This window comes from Hyperolius riggenbachi, chromosome 7, assembly GCF_040937935.1.
Source record: "Hyperolius riggenbachi isolate aHypRig1 chromosome 7, aHypRig1.pri, whole genome shotgun sequence".
In the NCBI taxonomy this organism is placed as follows: domain Eukaryota; kingdom Metazoa; phylum Chordata; class Amphibia; order Anura; family Hyperoliidae; genus Hyperolius; species Hyperolius riggenbachi.
In genome coordinates this window covers 78896291-78923042 of record NC_090652.1, presented here as the reverse complement: position 1 = coordinate 78923042, position 26752 = coordinate 78896291, and the positions used below count along the sequence as shown (strand labels likewise).

General features: G+C 44.4%; 1 protein-coding gene across 1 annotated transcript in view; it reads left to right on the top strand.

The window, feature by feature from the left end:
• LOC137525563 (somatostatin receptor type 5-like) overlaps positions 1-26752 on the top strand; it is a 50762-nt gene that overhangs the window by 17322 nt on the left and 6688 nt on the right. The gene's annotated exons all lie outside the window — the stretch shown is intronic.

The following is a 26752-nucleotide window of genomic DNA, read 5'->3' as shown; positions in this document are numbered from 1 at the left end:
CAATTCCAATTCCTGAATACATTCAACAGATCAAAAAATGCAGCATGCAGTAAAGATTAAAAATCGGAATCGGATGAAAAAACCAATTAAAAATCGAAATCACATGCAGTGTGTGCAAGAGGCTTTAGTCTAATTTTTACAAAGCCTATGGATTTGGTCCAAAAATCATCCGACTCCGATTCCTCAGTGTATTGAAACCACCGACTCCAGGTACCCAAAATTGCTCCGACTTCGACTCCACAGCCCTGAATTAAACGTATGAGATAATGAATTGTATGCAGGGCCGTACGTGTGCAGTGCCCTAGGGCTGCTGTCACCAACCGCCCCCCCCCTCCCCCCCCCCACACACACACACACACACACACACACACACACACACACACCCCACCACCACCAAATATTCTGTCCAACACTCTGACTAGCGATCACTGGTTTGAATGGGCTCATTTCGGTTGTGCTGCTCTGCCCCCCATTCAACTGATGATTCCTGTAATTTGCGCTCCTGCCCGAATGTGCACAGTAGCCGATAGTGTTCTGGGCATGCATACTTGAGAAATGACGCTGATGTATGACCGGTACTTGCATAACACTGTACCGGCCTCGGTTGCTGTGCACATCTGGGAAGGAGCGGGAAATTACAGGGAGCGCTAGTGGCCAGAGCATGCGTTGCTTCTTTGTCCTCTGTGCGACTAACTGCAGTCAGAGTCACAAACAGGTGGCAGGGCAGTGCAATGGAGAGAAGCCCATCCAAAACAGAGAACAGGTAAGTAGCAAACATCCTGTCAGGACCCACTTTGGATGTTCTGTTGTAATTAGAGTGAACCTGAACTCAGAACTTCCGCTCTGCTCTAAAAGATATGCAACTACATAACCTTTAAATAAAAACATTTTTTTGTTACAGCTGATACAAATCCTGCAATGAATATTCAATGTGTGTACTTCCTGCTTTCATGGAAGCAGACATGTTGTTAACATCCTGTGCTTTCAAACGAGCTTAGATGTTGTGCCAGTCAGGTGACACAGTGTAGAGATCAAATTACAACTTGTGATTAGGCACAGGAGAGGGAATAAGACAGGCTCTCTAAACACATACAGGGTACATTTCTCTGTTTTCCTTCTGTCCTGTGCAATAGTTCAGCTCCACTTTAAAGCATCTGAATGGCATGTATTTATATTTGCTGAAAAATCTATGTATCTCTTTTGAATGCTGAATGTACATATGGTGGTGTGCTCTAACATATTGACAGTATACAGGAACAAAGTCTGAAGAAGGCTAGCAGAAAGCATACTCTTTTTCTTTTAAGCCAATAAATGGCATCATCCTGTTTCAAAACTCTCTGCTTTCACTGATGGCTAAGATGGTACAATGCTCTACTGCTACAGGAAAGTATAAGGATGCCAAACCATACACACTAGCATAGAGGTAGTAACAGCTCAGGTCCCTGAAAGGGAAGCAAACAACATTGTTATTCCTGCAGTTCTCATAGATGGTAGGAGCTGAAGGACAGAAAATGAGTCAGGAAAGAGTTAACTGAAGCCGAGAAGAGATCACTGCTGGCTAGGAAAAAAAATTGAAACAGTCATAAATTAGGGTTAGATAAAGTAATTAACAACTGCTGGGGTCAGTGCCATAGCTGTAAAAGAGGTGAAGAAACTAGCAGAGCTCACTGATGTTTGTAAATGCCTACATTAAAACTCAGCGGAACTTAGTTCTATCTGCTTTGTAATGTAAATCCCTGGTATTTCTCACATCGACTTGTTTGTCCATCATACAGAGGAATGGATCATCAGGTGACAGGCAGCAGATGCTGATTGTCACAACAAACCTGAAAGTGAGAGAGAGAGAAGCAGGGATTTGGGAACTGTGGAATTCATCTATTAGTGCAGAGCAGGGCGCTGGCTGGCTGCGCTGCAAGACCAGGAGAGATGATTTACTTTGACATATGACCTCTTCTCTCTCCAAGTCCTGCCGCCCTTCTTATCTTATCTGGTTTTATCGTCCTAGGCCATGGCCTTTCTGGCCTTCCCAGAAATCCAGCCCTGATTGTATGTGTAGTAGGTAGATAAGAAATAGAACATTAGTATCAAAGAAAAAAAAATTGTTTTACAGTACAGGAAGAGCTGAAAAACTTCAGGTGTTATCTATGCAAAAGAGCTTCTATGAGCTATCCGAACCACTGGGTCGAATAGAGCCCTGTATTCTGAAGCACTATGACAGCCAAGAAACAGTGAGACACAGCTTGAGATAAGATTTTACTGCAGGACAGTTCAAAGGGTCATTATTTCTGCTTTGGTTTATAGCTTAAAGCTAATGTAAACCCGGTTAAAAAAAAAGCCAGATACTCACCTAAGGAGAGGGAAGGCTCGGTCCTAATGAGCCATCCCTCTCCTCTCCCGGTGGCCCTGGTGCTGCGCTGGCTCCTCCGTTCTAATTCCACGGCAAGGGGAGCCAAGTTCTCCCAAAGACAGGCGGCGCACACGCGAGTGCATCATAGAGGACGCGTGCGTGCGCAGTGTTATCGCGGCCCGTCTTCGGGAGCACTCGGGCTCCCGAAGAATTTCCGAAGCCTCACTTCGGCCGGGAGACAGCAGTATTGACCGAAACGGTTGAATACCACTAGGGGGGAGCCAGGACAGCAGCGGGCACCGCGAGAGGAGAGGGAGTGCTCTATGGGACCCAGGTGAGAATCTGACTTTTTTTTTTTAAACCGGTTCCCATTAGCTTTAACCCATTCGCGTTCCGTCGTTTTCACTTGAGAGATGTTCACCTCCCATTCATTAGCCTATAACTTTATCACTACTTATCACAATGAACTGATCTATATCTTGTTTTTTCCGCCACCAATTAGGCTTTCTTTGGGGGGTACATTTTGCTAAGAGCCACTTTACCGTAAATGCATTTTAACAGAAGAATAAGAAAAAAACCCGAAAAAATTCATTATTTCTCAGTTTTCAGCCATTATAGTTTTAAAATAATGCATGCCTCCATAATTAAAACTCACATATTGTATTTGCCCATATGTCCAGGTTATTACACCATTAAAATTATGTCCCTATCACAATGTATGGCGACAATATTTTATTTGGAAATAAAGGTGCATTTTTTCCGTTTTGCATCTATCACTATTTACAAGTTTAAAATAAAAAAAGTATAGAAATATTTCATCTTTACATTGATATTTAAAAAGTTTAGACCCTTAGGTAAATATTTACATGTTTTTTTTTATTGTAATGTTGTTGTTTTTTTTTTATATTAAACATTTTATTTGGGTAGTTTTGAGAGGGTGGGAGGTAAACAATAGGTTTATAATGTAAATGTGTGTTGATTTTCATTTTTTTTTACTTTTAGTTGTAGTATTACTTTTTGGCCAAGAGATGGCGGCCATGAGTTTGTTTACATGACGTCACTCTAAGCGTAACACACGCTTAGAGCGACGCATGGGGGAGGTAACAGCCAGAAAAGGCGCAGCTTCCGAGAGAAGCTGACGCTTTTTCAGCGGGGGAGAGAAATCAGTGATCGGGCACCATAGCCCGATTCACTGATTGCCTGGCTAACGAACTGCGGGCCGGGAGCGCGCGTGTACGCGCGCGATCGGCGGCGGGAGCGCGCGGTAGCGTGCATGGTTTCTGGACATAGTTTCTACGTCCAGGAACCAAAATAGGTTAATGAGACACGGTAACTAGGAAAACTTCCCCTAGTGGGTACACACCTCGGGAGGGGGAAGCCTCCGGATCCTAATGAGGCTTCCCGCGTCCTCCTCTGTCCCACGGGGGTCTCGCTGCAGCCCTTCAAAGCCAGCCCGACAAATCCGGCAGCCTGTTCAATATTTACCTTTCCAGGCTCCAGCGGGGGAGCTGTTTCAGCTTTCGGCTCCAAAGTAAACGGAAATACCCGATCTCAGTCGGGTCCGTTCTACTGCGGAGGCGCCAGAGACTTGCGCCTGCGCAGTAGAACGGACCCGACTGAGATCGGGTATTTCCGCCTACTTCGGAGTGCAGCACCGCTCCTGCGCCTCCGCTGGAGGGAAGGTAAATATTTGCGTCGCCGACGTTCTGACGGGCACAGCGGGACCCCCGTGGGATGCAGGAGGACGGGGGAAGCCTTGATAGGATCCGGAGGCTTCCCCTTCCCGAGGTGAGTACCCCCCAGGGGCCATTTTTCTCAGTACAGCTTTTCTTTAAAAGACAGAGTGTGGTTTCTAAACTGCAACTATGTTAGAATGATGCAATGTAACAAAAAGTTATATAACTGAAAATAAAAATATGAGACTCTTTTCTTTGCTACTAATGTTCCATTTGTTATCCATACTAGACATACAATCCATTATATTATAAGGGGTTTTTTTTCACTTTAGGTTTGCTTAAAAAAAAAAAAGGTGACAGAGGAACTGTAGTGTAGATAGTGAGAATAAATAAAATTGGGGTTTTTTTTGTCCATTAAAATTATAAATGATTTATTCAGTGTTTACCCATTGTAAATTCAGCCTAACTAATCAGCTTAGGCTAAATATCGTTAAGAGGGCGGGGCTACATACCAATAAACATCACTGTACAGATATACAAAGAGTTTCTGATGCTGAAACCAGGAAAATGACTGTAAAAGTGGCTATCCTGAATAATTTACTGCACCTTACTATATATATCACTACGATGCCTCTTGGAGTTCCCAGTGGCAGTGGATTACTGACGGAATGATGCATCCTCTCTCACCCTTTATCAGGAGGGTCAGTGGGCTGAAACAAATTCCACATAACACACATCCCTAAAGGCTATAAAAGATTCCCCGCATCATGGATACAGTACATTGCTTCACCAAAACATTAAAGAGAATCTGTAACATCAAAACGTCTCGCTGCAGCCCTCTGTACAGCGGGGATGTAAATATTTACCTTCCCGGCTCCTGCGCAGGCGCTCTGGCGGCTGGCGGCTCTGAAGTAGGCGGAAATACCCGATCGCCGTCAGGTCTGCTCTACTGCGCAGGTACAAGTCTCTGGTGCCTGTGCAGTAGAGCGGACCCAACTGAGATCGGGTATTTCCGTCTACTTCGGAGCCGAGAGCAGCCACAGCGCCCCCGCTGGAGCCTGCAAAGGTAAATATTGAATCAACAGTCGGGTCTGTAGGCGGCTGTTCTGAGGGCTGCAGCGAGACCCCCATGGGACAGAGGACAGCGTGGGAAGCCTCATTAGGATCCTGAGGCTTCCCCCACCCGAGGTGAGTACCCCCCAGGGGATCTTTTTGATGTTACAGTGTCTCTTTAAAGCCAACAGCTGTGTAGGGTTCCTATGTGCCACCAAAGCACATCTGACTCGTTGATTCCACTAGTCCTCTGAAGGTGCCCTGTGGTATCTGGTGGCACCAAGACAACAGCAGATCCTTGAATCAGTAAAGTACCTAGGGTATTTGACATCCAGAGCTTGAGGCATCATTCCTCCTACCCTCTCCGCGGGTCCCCTCCTGTGTCCTCCTGCAGAGTATGCTGCAGTGGTGTGTCTAGGTGTGTAAGGTGCAGCGGTGCATCTTATGAATGAGTCTCACCTGATCCTGATGTGTCCATGCTCATTGGCAGCTGGCTGCTCTCTGCTCACACAATCTCTGCATGGTGCATGTAATTATGTGAGACGCAAGAATCAGGAAGTACAGTAAGTGGCCGGCTGCTGAGAAACATGGACGCATCGGGATTATGTGGGACTCACTCACAATATCGATGAGCCCTACTCCTCATGTTCCCAGACTCCCCAACACTAATCAGCCCCACCAGCTAGAGCCTCGATAGTTTCTTCCCAGGTGTCACCCTTTCCATGGTGATTATTATTATTAGCATTTTTTTTACTAGAGCATAATTCAAAGGGTTACGTTACACAAAGGACTTAGAAGTTCCCAGCCAGCAAAGCTGGATGCATCCAAAGTGCAGATAATGTTATCTTGTATCAAGTGAGGAATGTAAATAAACACTTCTCTGACACTGCAGGCTCTGCTGAACAAAGTCAGACAATCAGAAAGCATTTCTGCTTATTTAGTTAGAACACGAATAAAGCAGTTATAAATAAAATGCAAAGTCAGCTCTCAGAGAAAAAAAAAGTGTACTTTGGGAACCGATAATTTCTAAATGAATAATTATATACTTATGCACAAAAGTAAATATGATAACCGTATGGCATATAAAAACAAGGAAAACAAGTTTTTATTGAGTATTATGTCAGGGTTTTATACCGCTTTAAGAATGAGCTGCCCAGAGCTTCGGTTCGCTGCTGCTTAGGCCAACATGCTATCATACTGGCATGCCACTGGCTGCTACTTAGGCCAACATGCTATCATACTGTTACTTGTGATAAATTACAATGTACTGTTTTTAATGCACTTTATCACTTCGCACTTTGTACGTTGAGCACTTTTTGTTCCCCTGAGGAAGAATCCCATTTATAGAGGGACCGAAACATGTTGGGTTGCTAATGTAAGGGATGCATTTTTGTATGTATCATCAGTGCAGTGAGAAGAGTGAATTTATCCCTTGCAATGTAAGTTGAGGATATTACCATTAATTTGTATCACCTTCCACTGTTCTATCACCAAACTAGTATGTGTTAGCAGCGCTACTACAATTTTATCTTTGATCTTTCATTAAAAGTTATGTTTTATTTTATTTTATTTCCTCTTTCAAGGCTAATCTGTGTTTAACTAGTTGAAAACCTGTCGGTTCTGTCAGATTTCTACTACTTACTGTAAATGCCAGCAACATAGGAGAAAAGTAATTTATGGCTCATTTTACTCTGGAAGAAACATACTTCTTATTTGTATGTGTTTACATGTATCTTACATGACGATTTTCACTATAGTGGTCCTTTAATCACAAGCCAAGATGATCATTTGTCCAGGAATCTTATCAATTAGCTGCAGTGATGGGTAAATACAACTTGGAAGGACATTAGACCAGTCTTTTAAAGTTCTCTACTGTTTTTGCTGTTTTTTTATTATTATTTTGAGTGTCATACCAGTTTCAGAGACACTGGGAAATCTTTGCAATTTGCTTTCTATATAATAGGTCATTTTATATCTCATGCTGAAATCTGTTGAATATTTGTGTACAGTGTGTGGAGTAGAGATGATCGTAATGCGCTGATTACGATTTTGCAAATTGTCCCGTAAAAAAAAAATCATAATTGCGAAAAATTATTTGAAATATCACGTAATAACAACTATATACTAATTCTTTTGCAATTACGATTATGCTTCATTATTACGATTCTTTTCGGAAAACACAAAAATTACAATTTTGAGTCACTTGTAATTTTGTGTATTTTTTCATAATTATGCGAAATTATGAAAATTACAAGTTACATGAAATTAAACATAAAATTACGATTTAATGCGAAATTACAACATGAAATTATAAATTAGGAAAAAACAAATTAGGAATTTTCAGAAAATTACAATTTTGTGTGGTAGTGGCAAATTTTTTTTGTGTTGTAATTATGCAAAAGCCAATGCAAATAAAACACTGTATATACACAACAAATACGCGGAAAAGTTACCCCTCGGCTTTTTATGCAAATGGTGTGCAAAATGGTGAAACAAGCGTGTGATTGCGTGCAAACATTCATTTATTACGCGGAGTAATGCCTTACGCGCACAAACCGCACGCTCGCAGCAGATTGCGTGATAACTGCTGTGATAGTTTTTATTATTATTATTATTATTTAGTATTTATATAGCGCCGACATATTACGCAGCGCTGTACAGTGTATATATATATCTTGTCACTAACTATCCCTCAAAGGAGCTCACAATCTAATCCCTACCATTGCCATATGTCTATATTATGTAGTGTAAGTACTGTAGTCTAGGGCCAATTTTTTTAGGGGGAGCCAATTAACTTATCTGTATGTTTTTGGAATGTGGGAGGAAACCGGAGTGCCCGGAGGAAACCCACACAGACACGGAAAGAACATACAAACTCTTTGCAGATAGTGCCCTGGCTGGGATTCAAACCAGGGACCCAGCGCTGCAAGGCGAGAGAGCTAACCACTACGCCACCGTGAATCAAGCCCCATATGTTAAAGATGGTGTGATGAAGAGACTCTATTGAACTAATTTGTGAATGTTATCATCGGATGGAACTGTGTTTTAAAAGAACTTACTTATATTGACTGTTGAGAGCTTTGCTACTTTTTTTTTTACTATTGGCTTAAAGGGCCCACTACAGTGTTCTCCCCAGGCTCTTTTAGCCGGGTGCTCCACCCGGCTAGTTTTGGTGAGCACCCGGCTGTCATTGGTTCACCTCCTTCTCTGCTGTAAGCATAGTTGCTCACAGAACCACCAGCCCTGCATTCTCTCATATTGCCCCACCCGGCTACTTTTTCATGCCACACGGCTGGAAAAACTTACTGGGGAGAGCACTGCACTACCCTACTGTCCAAACTTGTAGAAAAGGAAAGAAAATACAGGGAGATCGGGAGGCCAATCTGGCATGATATCTTAAAGGACACCCGAGGTGAAAATTAACTGAAAGGATAAACAATTGTATCTATCCTCCTTCTCCTAGAAATGACTTTTTTAGATATCCCACAATTGTATTTTATATTTAAAAATACAATTACCGGGCGAACCGTTAGAGTGCTGAAAATATATTTTAAATAGAAGATGAAAAATTATCTCCAAGAGAAACCTTAGGAAAAAAATGCATTAAACAATTACACCCATGTGTAAATAGATAAAATGTTTCCTTTCCTTGATTGATTATATGAAAAAGCTCTTTACTTTCTGGAGGACTCTCATACACACAGTAACAATGAAGAAATGAACCTGAAATAAGTTGTGTCATTTATCCTGGTCATTTATAGATCCAAATCCATTCATAAAGTCTGTAATACTCTTAACCACAGCTAACTAATTTCACCAGACTTTTCACGGGTGGAGTTATCTGCACCACTTTCGCTAGTTGCTACACCTGTCTTGATAAATGACCCCCCAGAGTGTCTGACTCCAGTCTTTCAACTGTCATTGTGGAGGCTGAACACAGGCGAGAAATTTGATGAGTCAGGTGACCTGTCTGTAGCTAGTGCTCTTCCATTGTTCTGCGAGGCTTGTGGGGTCACTATGGAACTTGATCTCTATAGAGAACAGAGGAAAAAGTAGTTCTTGTTATGCTTGGTTATGACTCTGAGATTAGTCTCACAAGCCCTGATGTTAATCCGGCATTCCCCAGACAATAGGAGAATAACTGTCATTATTGTCCTCCAGGGCGGGAGCGATAAGGGTGATGAACTGGTTAACAATTAACTTTTCTGCTCAGACGTCAGCAGCTAAAGCAGCGGCTTTAAGAGAGAACTATAGTATTGTCAGTGTCGTTAGGTGCACACGGGGAAGAGGTACAGTACAGTGTATTTAACCCTGTAGCAGCCAAATTATCTAGAGGCTTGCAATTGCTCCAGGGCATTTTTTTAATTTCTTACATGAGTTACATTTCCATACTTCTAATTAGTACTCCTGTAATGTGTATTTATGGCCACTTGTCACCAGGGGGCAGTGTGAGACAATAACAGAGGGTTTTCAGTTTCTATATTTTCTGCTAGCAGAGAGAGATCAAAGCATTCCAAGAATTTACAACACAAGGAAAGCAGTGTACTATTTCAGAGCAATGGCCCATAAGTGCTTTCATTGGAGGAGTGTTAGGAGGGAAACTTCAGTGTCAAGAGGAAGTCCTTCCCCTTTGACCTATGATGCTTTCTGTTCTGTCCTTTTGGCCAAGCATTCATCAACGGTGGTGTCTGTAGGGAAGGGAAGCAGTGAAGTAGAGGCTCACAGCACCTGTTGATCACGGCATGGATAATAATGGCGCATAACGCCAGGAGTATAAAAATGGCGCCGCATTGCCTTCAATTATATAACGCTATTTAGTGTTATAAGTGTTAAAAAATGGTGCATGCAGTGTGCCTTACACTTATAATGCTAAAAAGCGTTATAAGTCTTAAAAATTGCAGAGGGCTAGTGTAGGCAGCGGGGGTCGGGGGGAGAGAGGCAACAGGACACTGGAGGGAATAGGCATAGGGGGAGGATGTGTGCAATATGCATACATTACCTTGTCCCGGTTGTCGATCGCTCTTTCACTCCGCTCCTTCACTTCTTCAGTTACTTTGTTGGAGTCCTGCAGCCGGCCAATCACCATGTGGTTTCAGTCCCCACATGGTGATTGGCTGGCTGGAGAACTACAGCAAACAAACTAGGAAGCGAAGGAGCGGAAGGAAGGAGCGGAGTGAAGGAGCGATTGCCGGCCGGGACAAGGTAATGTATGCATATTGCACACATCCTCCACCTATGCCTATTCCCTCCAGTGTCCCACTGCCTCTCTCCCCCGACCCCAGCTGCCTATAACCGGTCCCTGCATTTTTTAATGGCGCACAGTTCCACAATAAATGTATCATAAAACGCTATTTACCGGTTTAATGTATTTACCTTAAAACGGTAAATAGCGTTTTATGATACATTTATCGGCGGAACGGTGCGCCATTTTTCTTCTCCCTGCGCCATTTTTAGATGGATCCGTTGATCATGCTATGGGGGACACTTACATTGTAGTTATGTTGTTGGGGCCCCCAACTGCCTAATTGCTTTATTGGGTTCACCTGCTGAATAATTGATATTTGGGGGAACACCAGCTGTGTAGAGTTGGGCCGAACGGTTCGCCTGCGAACGGTTCCATGCGAACTTCCGTGGTTCGCGTTCGCGTCCCGCAGGCGAACTTTTGCGGAAGTTCGGTTCGCCCCATAATGCACCATGAGGGTCAACTTTGACCCTCTACATCACAGTCAGCAGGCCCAGTGTAGCCAATTAGGCTACACTAGCCCCTGGAGCGCCACCCCCCTTATATAAGGCAGGCAGCGGCGGCCATTACGGTCACTCGTGTGCCACTGCCTGCCTGCATTAGTGAGAGTAGGGCGAGCTGCTGCACTGTCTCTCATAGGGAAAGATTAGTTAGGCTTAGCTTGTCCCTGGCTGCATACCTGTTCTGTGAACCCACCACTGCATACCTGTACTGTGAACCCACCACTGCATACCTGTGCTGTGAACCCACCACTGCATACCTGTTCTGTGAACCCACCACTGCATACCTGTTCTGTGAACCCACCACTGTATACCTGTTATGTGAACCCACCACTGCATACCTGTTCTGTGAACCCACCACTGCATACCTGTTCTGTGAATCCACCACTGCATACCTGTTCTGTGAACCCACCACTGCATACCTGTTCTGTAAACCCACCACTGCATACCTGTTCAGTGAACCCACCACTGCATACCTGTTCTGTGAACCCACCACTGCATACCTGTTCTGTGAACCCACCACTGCATACCTGTTCTGTGAACCCACCACTGCATACCTGTTCTGTTCAGTGAACTCGCCACTGTATACCTGTTCTGTTCAGTGAACCCGCCACTGTATACCTGTTCTGTTCAGTGAACCCGCCACTGCATACCTGTTCTGTTCAGTGAACCCGCCACTGTATACCTGTTCTGTTCAGTGAACCCGCCACTGCATACCTGTTCTGTTCAGTGAACCCGCCACTGCATACCTGTTCTGTTCAGTGAACCCGCCACTGTATACCTGTTCTGTTCAGTGAACCCGCCACTGTATACCTGTTCTGTTCAGTGAACCCGCCACTGCATACCTGTTCTGTTCAGTGAACCCGCCACTGTATACCTGTTCTGTTCAGTGAACCCGCTACTGCATACCTGTTCTGTTCAGTGAACAGTTTGGTGTGTCAGTGTGAAGCAGTACCTTAATTACACTACCTGATTGATGTATACACATGCAAGATGTTTTAAAGCACTTTAGGCCTGTCATTTAGCATTCAATATGATTTCTGCCCTTAAAACGCTGCTTTGCGTCAAATCCAGATTTTTCCTGGGGACTTTTGGCGTGTATCCCACTCCGCCATGCCCCCCTCCAGGTGTTAGACCCCTTGAAACATCTTTTCCATCACTTTTGTGGCCAGTATAATTTTTTTTTTTTTTTAAAGTTCGCATCCCCATTGAAGTCTATTGCGGTTCGCGAACTTTAACGCGAACCGAACCTTCCGCGGAAGTTTGCGAACCCGGTTCGCGAACCTAAAATCGGAGGTTCGGCCCAACTCTACAGCTGTGCAGTCATGTGTTAGGAGGCCACCTGCTGCATAACTGTGCTATTGGAATATACCAGCTGTATCAATGTATTAACTGGGGACACTTGCTGGTTGCTGCATAATTGTTTTATTGAGGTCTATCAGCGGTGTCATTGTTTTTTAGGGGGATATGTTCTGCATAACTGTGGACTTGATGGCTACCTGCTGTGTAATAGTTCTACTGGGGGCCACTCGCTGCATAATTGTGTTATTATACTGGGAATTCTCTGTTGTGTAATTATTATCCTCTATAATAATCTCCCTTTGTCCCTGCGTGTGCTGTCTCTGTGTAGCGTTGTCCATGCTGAACTGCTGTGCGCATGTGTGCAGCACGGACCCAGCCTCACAGAGACAGGAGGACGGGACCAAGGAGCTCAGCGGGTGGCCGGATGTGCGGCGGGTCAGCGGGCGGTCGGATGTGCGGCGGTTGCGCGTGGTGGTCTCGTGCATCAGCGGGTGAGCAGGAGGCCGGGTGTGCGGTGGGTGAGCGGGCAGCCAGGTGTGCGGCGAGTGTGTGCGCGGTGGCGGACGCACGCACCAAGAAACATAGACCTAGAGCCCGTTTTTAAGCGGGCTTAGGTCTACTAGTACTTAATAATTGTGCTATTTGCGGTGTAGTTATGTCTTTGGGAGACACCTGCTGCATAAGTGTACTATTGGAAGTGACCTGTTGCATGACTGGCCACCTGCTACATGATTAATTTACTGTGGGCCTCCTGCTGTTTAATTATGTTATTAGGGGCCACTTGCTATGCACTTGTTCTACTTGGGACCACTTGCTGCATAAGTGTGCTAGTGGGGACAAGCTTATGCATAATTATGGTGTTGGGGGCAATCACTGCATAATTGTTCCCCTAGCTACATCATTGTGCATTTGGGGCCAAATGTGTTATTCTGCTGAACATTCTCTTTATTTTGCACAAGATCTGCTCTTGGCTGTGTCCGCCACTTTTTGTACGTACGCTTATCCTTTAAAAAAGTTCAGTGAGGATAAAATAGTTGTTAGAACTCAAAAAATGTCATAATCAAAAGGAAGAGGTGGCAGTCTTGACCACTTGGAAAACAGCTTTCTCAGCAATGCCCTCCACAGATTAGGTGACCTGCTATTCTCTATGAGATGAGCCTTTTACAAGGACTGCCTTTTATCCACAAAGTGGGTCCTGCTTTACTCTTCTCTGTCGGGTGGCGTAGCAGCTGAACTCTGGCTTGTGCAGTGCAGTGAAGCATACTTTTACGTTACAGACTGTTCCTACTTTACAGTAATTTCCTTTTAGATCTTTCCCTAGAGAAATTAATTACAACAGACGCCATTACCGCTTTTTGTGCAAGTGGATAATTCCAAGCGAACGCAGTTCGGTAACTAAAGTCTCCACAATCAGCTAGGGATGCTCATTTGCATACCGCGGAATTTACATTTTACGCATTTCTGTCATTACTCTGTCAACTCTGTCATTTTAGCCCAATCACGGAACTCGTAAGCATTGGACCAATCAGATAATACAATTTTTTTCCACAAAAATCAAAAGACGAGCACATCACATTCTCTGATGCCAAAAATGATAAATAAAATACTCCTTGGAAAACCGAAAAAACGGAAAATCAGAAATCAGAAAAATAGAAAATCAGAAAGTGGCATTGGCAGAAATCGGAATTTCTTCAAAATCGGAAATTGGGGAGCACAGGCTGTGTATGCGAGGGTTAACTCACATAAGTCCCCGCCTCCCTTCTGATGGACGTACTCCCTGTCGCATTCCGTTTCCTTACACTTCAGAGTGAAAGTTACGGTTTAGAAGGCGAAAGTGTAAGAAGATGGAATGCGGTATGGAGCGCATTTGAAGAGAGCTAAGATGAGTGTCATAGCAGTAATGTTATATTTACCCGGCCGGGTAATGGTAATTCGGGGTACCGGCGACCAGACCTGCCCTCAAAACCCCCCTACCCGCCACCTGTATGAGTCAATAAAAAAATAAATAAAAAACTGGTGCTATGTGTTTCACTTCCCCTCTGTTGGAAGCATCAACAGGATTATTACTTAAACTGCAATATAGTAAAGCAGCCACAAGATGTCACTGTCTGTAGAATGATGTGAAGGTCTCTATGGTATTGTGATCTTGTGTATTCACTCTGTGTTCCTTTCTGTTCTATATAAGCTGCATATGCTGATGGTGGTTTATGGGTTATTTTCCGTTAGCCGGGCGCAACCACTAGGTGGCAATACAACTCCAGCGATCACTGGCAGCAAAGTTACATCTTTCCCTACTATGCATGGCAGCCTGTAGGGGTAATAGTAATTAACGCCACCTAGTGGTTGCGCCCGGCTAACGGAATAGTACAGGTTTATGTTTTATCTCTGCATGTTTTTCTTCAATAAAGAGTTCTAACTTGTTGTACTGGGTGCTTATCTGCGTGTACAGACCACCATTCTGTTCCATCACCCTCAGTTCCCCCCTTCCCCCAGCCCATGTGTGCAGCTCCTGAACCCCCCACCCCTGCAAACAGAGAAGCCCCAGCAACGCTTCATACTTTATCTCATCTACAGTGGGAGTTGTGACAGGTCCTCCTCACTGCTCTGTGTAACCATCATGCAGCCTATCACCTTGCTGCTCCCGACACTTGACAGGCATCAGGAGCATAAGGTGATGCACAAGGAGCACCTGTCCTGCCACTGAGGCGAGGTTTTGTATAAATCTCTTGCCGCTGCTCTTCACCTCAGGACGGGCACCCTTAGCCCCAGGCCCCTCCACAATGGCAGTGGTCACGAGGGCTATTGTTATGCCCCTGAGCCCAGGGCCAGATTTCAGGAAAGGCCACAAAGGTCAGGGCCTTAAGTAGCTGCTACCCAAGGGGGCGGATGAGCATAGAAGAGGAGTGGCTTTATATAAAGGAGGAGCTCCAAATTGGCACAAAACAATGAAGAAGGGAACGGCTGTACATAAAAGAAAAGCACTGTGTCACATGGATGTTATGCATGGAAGAGGGTGCAGCACATGAAATGGCAGGGAGACTGTTGTTGCATGTAGAAGGTAAAGTATAAATCTGACCCCTGACCCCTGAACCTGAAGTGAGAGGATTGCAGAGGCTGTCATCTTCACTGTCTAATCAATAATGGCAGTTGCCCTACTTCTGTCTGTGCTGCTGTTCTGCCTCTAACAGTTCAAGTAACTAGTCCAGTATGAGCATGCAGATGAGATGATGGGACTCTGGTCTGACCCCACTGGCTGCATGCTTGGTGCAGGTGTGTGACTCAAAAACCACTAAAGCCTAAAGCTACGCATTACAGCCGGGCAACTGGCATTGTTTATAAGGCTATAAAGATGGCAGCCCCCTTATTCCTCTCACTTCAAACTCCTCGAACGTACTGATTGACTGAGAGGCAGTACAACACTTTTAGCTTCCTCTTCACAAGTGACACGTCTTCCTCTGTGTCTAATGTAGACTCCGTTTCACTCATCTTCAAAGGGATTGATTTTCTCATTGCCGTACACAATGGACAGTGAGTTGGGGCTTTGCAGAGTTGCCTCTTTCCTTCCCTGCACATGGCTGCCTCTCCTGGCTTGCATTCTTCACCAATGAAAACAGTAGTAACTAGTAAGTGATAAAAAAAAGTCAATGGCCTCAATTCACTAAGGTTAACTCCTGTCTTTAATAACTCTTCTGAGCTGTTTTACAGTTATCACAATTATATCACCATGGTGATAACTGTAAAACAGCTCAGAAGAGTTATTAAAGACAGGAGTTAACCTTAGTGAATTGAGGCCTATATGTTTTAGAACCGTTAAAAAATGCAGGACATATTTATTGATGTAAAATGGATTATTCATTAAATGCAGGCAGGATCGCTGCTCCTTTAAGAATAAAACATTCAATGGACTTTAAAACGCAAGTGTTTCTAGCAAACCTGAACTGGAAATTAAAAGTTAAAATAAACATCCACGTGTCACACTTATCTCCCGTGTAGTCTACTCCCCAATCTCTTTCTCCTCACTTGCGTCCTGTTTGTCCACTGAGATCAATGGAATTCTCCGTCCTCCATTTTGAAAATGGACTCTACCCCATAACAGCTTCCTGGTCAGCACACTGTTAAACTGTAATATTGTCCACTTGTGCCATAGGGAAACATGAACATTACGTTGCTTATCAGTTGTCCTTTCAGTTATAACTGACAGCAACTGATATATAACTGACAGCAACTGATATATTTCAGTTCTGGCAAGGAATCGTTGTTAGAAGCAAATAGTGAGCTCCTGAGAGGAACTGACGGCGATGGTAAGTATGTAATATTCATTTGCCGGTACATCATATGTTTATTTTAAATACTTTTACTAAATTCAGGTTCCCTTCAAAGCTAATCTCCTAGTACAAGGCCCTGGTCATCAGTTGGCACTCATTGGCACAACTTGCTGTTATCTGTGTATTAGCTGCTAGTCAGGAATCCCTATGCCTGCCATTTTCTGTTGCACAGACTTACAGAGCTTCAGGCAACAATCTTATCAGAAAAAGTGTGAGCCAACTGCTGCATAACCCTAACCTCTTCCCTCTCATCAACACCCCTGAGGCTTCTAGCCCTAACCTCCCGTGTAATGTTAAAGGTGCCCATACACTCGTCAGATTGGCAGCAGATAGATAAGAAATGCATCTGATGATCTATCTGATGCGTTTTTAGAACATTTTTTACCAGGATAGAATTCCAATAGATTTCAGGTTGAAATCTATTGAAATTCGATCTGATGGCATTTTTTTGCCATCAGATTTCCATTAAGGCCAATGCAAACTGATAAGCAATCTCATCAGCTCGTTCTAAATTTTCCACCCTGCCATTTCCATGGAAATCCATCGAAATCGATCGAAATCGGCCATCGATCGGTCGATTGGCCAACCGATTTACAATCGATCGATCGGGATCGATCGGTCGGCCAGAAAATCGGCTGAGTGCCTGAAAATGCCTGATTCTAACTTTCCCTTCAACATTAACCCTTTATTAATACATACCCCACCCCATCCCCCTCTAACATAAACCCCTTCCTAATACCTAGTCCTAACCTCCTCCCAATCTTTAACCCCCACCCGACACCTTATAACCTCCCCTCTAACATTAACCTCTTCCTGATGCCCAATCCTAACCTCCCATTCATTGTGATGACATCAGTATATCACAAAACCTGCCAAGGACCACCACGGTATTAACCCTCCTGGCGGTCTATTAGAATCTGCCAGGGGGCAGCGCAGCACTGTTTTTAAAAAAAAATGTTTAAAATCATGTAGCGAGCCTAGGGCTCGCTACATGATAGCCGCTGTACAGCGTCATCCCCCCGGCTGCTTCGATCGCCACCGGTGATCTTTGATCAAGAAATCCCGTTCAAAGAACGGGATTTCCTGAAGGGCTTCCCACGTCGCCATGGCGATAGGGCGGAATGACGTCACTGACGTCATGACGTCTAAAGGAGTTCCGATCCACCCCTCAGCGCTGCCTGGCACTGATTGGCCAGGCAGCGCACGGGGTCTGGGGGGGGGTGCGGCGCGGCGATCGGCAGCTAATCGGCGGGTGGCGGCAGCGATCGGGCAGTACATGCAGCTAGCAAAGTGCTAGCTGTGTGTACCAAAAAAAAAATTATGCAAATCGGCCCAGCAGGGCCTGAGAAATCCTCCTGCGCAGCATAGCGTCAGGAAGGTTAAAAGTGGTTTGTTAATGATTACCACTATTCAAAGCATCTATAGAAGTGATTATTACCAGCACAGGACCAAGAAAGAGCCAATACTGCCATTGAGGGAAGGCACCTCAAGGCCCTTCTGGCCCAAGGGCCCCGATGCGGTCTCAACCTGGGCATCCCCTGTTGCTATGCTACTGATTGTATATGAGCCAGATTTCTCTGTACATCTGAAACCTCATCAGACAATGACAGGACGAGAGATTTCAGGACTAGATGAGGACTGTTCTCCGGAACTCTGATGAGTATCAGGAATGGGTGGAGAGTGTTGGCGGTGTCACAGCATGCTCTGAGCTGTGTCCAAGATGAGCCCAGTAGTAGCAATAAGTGCAGACCAAAGTGGAAGCAGAGTGAGTGAGATGTGTTCACAGTCGCCTCCTATCCACTCACGTTGCTATGTGACTGATGTCCGAGTGATCTTTCGCTGAATACATTTTCTTCAGTGTGCCTGGAGGTAGATAACCAAGGGGAGCAGCCTGTAAAAGGAAAATAAGGAGATTCAACAGGTTGTCTAAATTTAGTGACATGAGTGAGAACACATTGAAGGGGAGGTGTGCTGCACCTGTGAACACAATTTACACCCGTAATGTGTCTTCTGTTTATCTTGCTTTGCAGTGACAGTGAAGCTGTTATGTCTCAAAGCATGCACACAACTAAGCTAATTAACGCTATGCTGCAACGGTATTGAGTCTGTATTGATGAATGGGCTGTACACTGCCACTCTGGAGCATAGGCAGGGCCGGTGCTGCCATTCAATTGCCCCAGGACCCCTGACCACTGCAGGGGCCCCACGCTACCAGACCCTGCCAAGGCGTACAGGAATTTCAGGCGCCCCGGAAAACTGAGCACAGGAACACTGCCAATAGGACAATATTGGTATATTTATCAATATTCTACTATTTAAAGTGTTCATTTTTGATAGGAAAACATCAGTAATTGTTACCGATATTTTACTATAGCTAAACCTACACTCAGATAGAACCCTCTCCCTGACACCTAACCCTAGCCGCCCCCCCCCCCCCCCAAACACCATTCCCGATTCCTAACCCCAAGTGCCCCTACCCTTACATAAACACCCTTCCCAACACCTAACACTATCAGCCCCCCCCCCCCCCCACACACACACACACACAAACCCCCTTCTGACGCCTAACCCTAAGTGTGCCCCTTTGCACGCGAAGTAGTGCGTGTAAAACTTTACGCGTGCTAAAATAGCACGCGAACAGTAACAGCTTTGCCGTGCAAACTACTTAGCACCCTACTTTGCACGTGCAAAGCTTTTAGGCGTGCTAACTGTGTTAGCACCCTTTCGTGAATCAAGCCCATGAACTTTATAAGAGTGGTGATCATTAAAGAGGAACTCCAGTGAAAATAATGTAATAAAAAAGTGCTTAATTTTTACAATAATTATGTATAAATTATTTAGTCAGTGTTTGCCCATTGTAAAATCTTTCCTCTCCCTGATTTACATTCTGACATTTATTACATGGTGACAGCATGCTTTTTTGGCAGTTGGAAACAGCTGTAAACAGCTATTTCCCACAATGCTGCAAGGTTCCCAGACAGGAAACTGCCAGGAGTACGTACTCAAGAGTTTCTTGTGGGAGGGGTTTCACCACAGTATCAGCCATACAGAGTCCCCTGATGATCCTTTTGTGAAAAGGAATAGATTTCTCATGTAAAAGGGGGTATCAGCTATTGATTGGGATAAAGTTCAATTCTTGGTCGGAGTTTCTCTTTAAAGCTCATCAGTTTCAAAAGTCTGGCAATTAGCTGATTGCCAGAAAGATTTTAACAGTAACGCAAGAAAAGAAATGTCGGAGCTTAGTTCATCAGGAACAACTTTTTATAATGTGTTTTTTTACATTAGGGAAAAGTTGAGTTTTGTGAATTAACCCCTAAGTGTATTATGTGCTTATACTGTATGTACGTAAATTTCGGACACTGTGGAAAATCGGACACAGGAAGAGTACCGATAGTAGAATATGGGTAAATTTACTGATACTCTACTATCTTAATTATTTATAATAATTATTTATAATTATTTTTCGTTAGTAAAATATCAGGAATTGTTACCAATATTTTACTATACGCCTAACGCTAATCCCCCCCCCTGGTGGGACCTAACCCTAAGACCCCCCCCGGTAAAGCCTAACCCTAAGGCCCCCCGTGGTGTCTAACCCTAACCTCCCCCAGTGGTGCCTAACCCTAAGACCTCCCCCCTCCCCCCCGGTGATGCCTAACCCCATTACCCTCTCCCCAGAGGTGTCTGACCCTAACCCCCCATAGTGGTGCCTAACCCTAACACTGCCCCACCCCTGGTGATGCCTAACCCTAAGACCCTCTCCCCGCTGGTGCCTAACCCTAAGACCCCTCCTGGTGGTGTCTAACCTCCCCCCCCCCCCAGTGGTGCTCAACCCAAAGACCTCTCTTGGTGCCTAACCCAACACCCTCCCCCCCCCCCCTCGGTGGTGCCTGATTCTAAGAGACCCCCTGGTGGTGCCTAACCCCAAGACCTCCCTGGTGGTGCCTAACCCTAACTTCCCCAGTGGTGCCTAACCCTAAGACCCCTCGCCCCCCTGTACAATTCCCCTTCCTGCACTTACAGGGTTTTTGGAGGGGGATGGGGCATGAAGTGAAAACAACAATGAACAGGTAGATGGCTAAGCTGGACCACTATCTTCTCTTGGATCCCATAGCAACCGACTGCTTCAGCTATAGTTACACTTGTGAGTTTGATTAAAGATAAGGTTATTTTTGTTAAAGTGTACCTGAGATGGGGCAGGAGAGAAAGTGTATACATACCCGGGGCTACCTCCAGGCCCCTCCGACCTGACCAATCCCTTGATGTCCTCAGCTGCCTCCCTGTTCCTCTGCAATCTTGGGGGCGGTCCTCAGCTGCCTCTCCGTTCCTCTGCAATCTTGGGGGCGGTCCTCAGCTGCCTCTCTGTTCCTCTGCAATCGGAACGCTCCCAGCATGATGCTCCTGCAGCATGCGCTGTTGGCCAAAAGACTTACTGGAGCCAATTGCGGAAACGGAGAGGCAGCAGAGGATGTGGAGGGAGCGATCAGGCAAGAGGGGGCTAAAGGAAGCCCCCAGGTATGTATACATTTTCTCTCCGGTCCCATCTCAAGCTTACTTTAATCTGTAATGAATAAAACCCTCTGGGGTATACTTACCTGACGTCCTATGGTGTCCCGGCAATCCAGCATTGCAGCCCCCTGAACCGCGGCAAGGTAAATATTTACCTACCGCAATCCTGCGCAGGCTCTCCGTTTGGGTTAAGGCAGAAATAGCTGAACCCGATTGGATCTGCTCTACTGTGCAGGAGCGACTCCTTTGAGCCTGCGCAGTAGAGCGGATACGATCAGCTTCGGCTATTTCCGCCTTACCTGAACAAAGAGCCGCTAGTGCACCTGCGCAGGATCGCAAAGAGGTAAATATAGCCCGCGCCTGTGCACCTATATCAAGCTGGTCGGGGGAGGTTTCGGGGAAGCTAGCACTGGATTCCCCTTGGGACCCTGAGGCTTGTGTAAAATACAAAAAATTAAAAACAAGCTTTATAGAGAACCTGTACTAAAAAAAAAATCCCTCTGGGGGATACTTACCAGAGGGTTCTTTTTAGTACAGGTTCTCTTTAAAGCTAGTTTTTAATTATTTGTATTTTACACAATATTTTTTTTTATCTTGTGGCATGAGAGTAGGTCTCTAATTTAGTACCCCCCTTGCTTTTCCTGATGGTGAAGAGAGATACCGCATGGCAGCAGTGTGGACAGCATCCGCCAAAAGCTCAGACAAGAGACCAGATGTTTCATTAGAAAGCTGACGTTTTTTTTTTTTCTTTTTTGCTTTCACTAAAGAAACAGCAATTTCCACACTGATTCGAAAGACCTTTGCAATAACTGAAATGACAGTTCCTCTTTACAGCTCCAGCCACCCATGTAGTCAATTTTAGCGCTGTAGTGAGATTGTTCCCCCCTGCAGCCTGCCAGTATTAATGTGGAGAGACTTGACAACAGATGTGGGGTTTTGCAGTGAGCCGCTCGTGAATACAGATGTGTGCAGAACATTCATTACAAGTGCAAGACAGCACTTGTAATGCCCTTGCCTGATCACTGGCTGAATAATAGCATTTCCGCCTGTCAACATGTCATGCATAGCCTTGCGCCCCTCTGCGCACATGTAAATTGCATGCAGCGAAAGTGGGGTTGGAGTTAATCACACCATGGACGTTATTCTGATTCTCTATTACTGTATTCGCTACAGCAATAAATACAAGCTATGTGAGGCCACATACACTTATCTGAACAAGAAAATAAAACCCTGCTGTCGCTTTTGTGAGATGGCGTGTAAATGTTAATGTAACCGAGCTGTTGATTCAATTATTTTGCACGAGTTGACAGAGAAAGAGCAGCTTCAATCTGAACTCTAAGTAAGCAGCTTCATAAATAGATGGCATATATCGTAATTGTGAAATGGCTGATCTGACAACAGATTCTTAATTCTGCTCATTGCGGCACTGGCTCCATAACCCCATCCCGCCACTGCGCAGTCATTTAAAGAGGCACTGTAGCGACTGATGCATACTAGAATGCAGTAAGTTATTCAGGATGCCCACTTTACTAGTTTCAGCATCAGAGACACTTCCTAGGTCTAAATACTGATGTATATTGAATGAAGCCCCGCCCCCCAGTGATGCTTAGCCTAGGCTGCTTAGCTATGCATAATTCAAACACAACTGCTACAGGTGTAGCACCCTGGGTGATCAGGTATATTTTGTACTGGTTTTGGAACTCTCAGTTACCACACATTCCGTAGAGATCACCTGACTGGACTAAAGCTTTTGCCACCTGTGATAAATTTTGGAATATAAATCAGGGCGAGGAAACATTTTTCAATTGGCAAACACTGACTAAATAATTTTTAAATGAACTAGTCATTTAGGCCTGTTTCAAAAATGGGCACTAGAATGACCTCCAGTGTGAGTTCTTCCACGCCGCTCCCCCCCCCCCCCCCCACGATTGTCACCGTACATGGCAATTGGCGTAGCTATGCAACTAACATGGACGCAGATTCCTGGGCTTTTATTAGGTAGGATATTGTACAAGAAGAAATATAAAAAAGCTATTTTGCTCATTACGTTATTCTCACAATATCTCCTCTTCAACATTTTTGTATCTTTTTTTTTTATATAGTTAGATTTTATTGATACGAAAAATAACATACAACAACAATATAATCAAAAAACAAAACTCAATCAAGCAAACACAAAATAATCAAGAACTAACTTCATCAGAGAGCATTCTCTATATAAAGAACTCTTTGACCTTGATTCACTAACCGGCACTAAGCCCTAGTGGGCGCAAACCATGGAGTTAAGAGGTTTGCATCCATACATCGCGCACAGGCTAGGGCAGGCATGGGCAAACTTGGCCCTCCAGCTGTTAAGGAACTACAAGTCCCACAATGCATTGCAGGAGTCTGACAGCCACAGTCATGACTCGTAAAGGCAAATGCATTGTGGGACTGGTAGTTCAGCTACAGCTGGAGGGCCAAGTTTGCCCATAACCACAAAAGAGACGGCACACCACTGGCTGCAACAAACTTGTTGTATTATCGAACAAGTGCACACTACATGTTACGGAATATAACTTCCTTCATCAGGTGATAAACAACAAATGAACACTTCAGCTCCAATATATACACATGTATGAAACACCACACCCATAGTAACTCCACCCTCTGCATCAGTTAACCCATTATACAAATTGCAAAACTCACGGTCATGTGGCACTCCATTACGGCTACCAAACATAAACAACTAACTGACCGTGATTCAGGCACTTCCGCAATGGACTGCCACTGACACACCTAGAAAGAGGGGAGAAAACAAACAATAACATGTAAACAACCATTAACTACCATTGCATTTTATACGTATAAAATATCGCATAATTGAATATTGCACTATTCGCCCATATAACTTATTTTATAAAAATTATTCAATAAATATAGATTACAAAAAGCACTTAAGGGGCAATCTCTCGTTCATGCCCCTGGGGGTCACCACATCAAACTCATGAATCCATTTCGCTTCCTTTTGTTTTAGTAACTTTTCTAGGTTACCTCCTCTGGTTGAGGGGTCAAGGGCTGCCCATGCCTGGGCTAGGGCAGTGCGCACGCAACCGTTAATAGTGCGCAGTGTGACAATAACGTCACACCCGCTGCCCTAAAACGGCACATCGGGTGCCCCTGAAATGGCGCTTCAGTGCGCCGCTTCGAGGGCACCCGATGCGCACTATTAACGCGCACTATTAACGGCTGTGCGTGATGTACATTTCGGGCACTGAGTGGCTTTTCACTCCGGCGCTAATACTTAGCGCCGGTTAGTAAATCAAGCCCTTTATATTCATCTGAATTCATAAACTCAAACATCCCAACCATTTTATGCAAAAAATTCTCCCATCTATCTGACTGTAAAGCAATCTGTTCTTCTGCATCCCTAATCAAATTAACCCTCTTAATCCAATCAGAGAGCGATGGAAGATCCAGACTTTTCCAATATGCCACTATTATACTCTTAGCAGAGATAAGCAACTGAGGCAAAACTGACTTTTTAATATCTAGAAATGGACATAGTAGAACAATGTAACAGCACCGCTAAAGGATCATTCTTATGGGGCCCATACGTCGTATAATTTTTAATCATCCAATGGATGATTAATCATGGATTTTAATCATCCAATCTTACCATTTCTATGTAATATAAGGAAACTGACTAAATTATCATTTCAGTATATTCTATTAATTTACCCTTAGGGTAAATTAATAGAATATACTGAAATGATAATTTAGGCAGTTCTGTCAGAATCTCATATTAATGCAGAGAAATGATCATCCCCCTAGCCCATACTGTGTACAAATGTTTAAATAGTTTGCAGATTAACTGAGTGAATTTCAAGATCCGTGAGTACGAGCAGAAACAGAATTAGATTATTGTATTTCTCAGTGTTATATTACATAGAAATGGTAAGATTGGATGAAAAGAATTGTACCTTGTATCGGCACCATTAATTTGATGCAAACGAATTTTATTAATATGTAGTAAAACATCCCAAAATAATCTCAATCAAGGAAAACTCCAAAAAATATGTAACAAAGTACTCTTCTCCCCACACTCCCTCCAGCACTTATCAGCCCCAGGGAACATTAAGGCCAGCCTAGCAGGGGTCCTGTACCATCGAAACAATGGCCTCAATTCACTAAGATCATGCTGGAGATAATAAGGCAAGAGAAAACTTACCTCCACGCAGTGAGAGAGTGATCTTATCTCTTCATTACTCAAGTTACCGCCTCTGTAGTTAAGTTACCTGCTCTGTACTTCATTTACCTCCTCTGTAGTTAATTTACCTCCTCTGTAGTTATTTTTACACGCAGTTAACAGCCTGTCTTTAACTCTGAAGTTATTTTAAGGATTGGAGTGTTAACTTAAAGACAGAAGAGTTAACTTTAGGTTTGCCTGAGGTAAAATGTTTCCTGAATACTACATGCCTCATCACCATGGTGACAACTCTAGAAACGTTATTTAAGACAGGAGATAAACTTAGTGAATTGAGGCTAATATCTTTAAATTATTTTCCTTTGCACCAAGAACATGCAGAGGTCACATGAGACAAGACACAATTTTTTTTCCTTCTGCAGGTCAACAATAGAAACGCCCAGGTCCTTCCCACTTTCGAAAGTACACAGGAAAATCATTCCTCATACCCTCTATCAATAATTTATAGAATAAAGAGATCCTATGACTTGGAATCTCCTCCATTACAAAAAGTTTCTCAAAATATGAGAGATCTCCATTACACCTAATTTTATTCCCTATCTTCCAAAATATATGTTCCAATTGTCTATGTCTACAAAAATCAAACGACAACTGACCATACTCCTCACAAAGCCTTTAACGACCTCCCCTCCAATATTCGACCAAACCTTAAACCACCAATAGAGTGGGGCCGAACCTCCGATTTTAGGTTCGCGAACCGGGTTCGCGAACTTCCGCGGAAGGTTCGGTTCGCGTTAAAGTTCGCGAACCGCAATAGACTTCAATGGGGATGCGAACTTTGAAAAAAAAAATTATGCTGGCCACAAAAGTGATGGAAAAGATGTTTCAAGGGGTCTAACACCTGGAGGGGGGCATGGGGGAGTGGGATACACGCCAAAAGTCCAAGGGAAAAATCTGGATTTGACGCAAAGCAGCGTTTTAAGGGCAGAAATCACATTGAATGCTAAATGACAGGCCTAAAGTGCTTTAAAACATCTTGCATGTGTATACATCAATCAGGTAGTGTAATTAAGGTACTGCTTCACACTGACACACCAAACTCACCGTGTAACGCACCGCAAACAGCTGTTTGTGTAGTGACGGCAGTGGCGGGTTCACTGAACAGGAATACAGTGGCGGGTTCACTGAACAGAATAGGTATGCAGTGGTGGGTTCACAGAACAGGTATGCAGTGGCAGGTTCACTGAACAGGTATACAGTGGCGGGTTCACTGAACAAAACAGGTATACAGTGGCGGGTTCACTGAACAGAACAGGTATACAGTGGCGGGTTCACTGAACAGAACAGGTATGCAGTGGCGGGTTCACTGAACAGAACAGGTATACAGTGGCGGGTTCACTGAACAGAACAGGTATACAGTGGCGGGTTCACTGAACAGAACAGGTATGCAGTGGCGGGTTCACTGAACAGTACAGATATGCAGTGGCAGGTTCACTGAACAGGTATGCAGTGGTGGGTTCACTGAACAGGTATGTAGTGGTGGGTTCACAGAACAGGTATGCAGTGGTGGGTTCACAGTACAGGTATGCAGTGGTGGGTTCACTGAACAGGT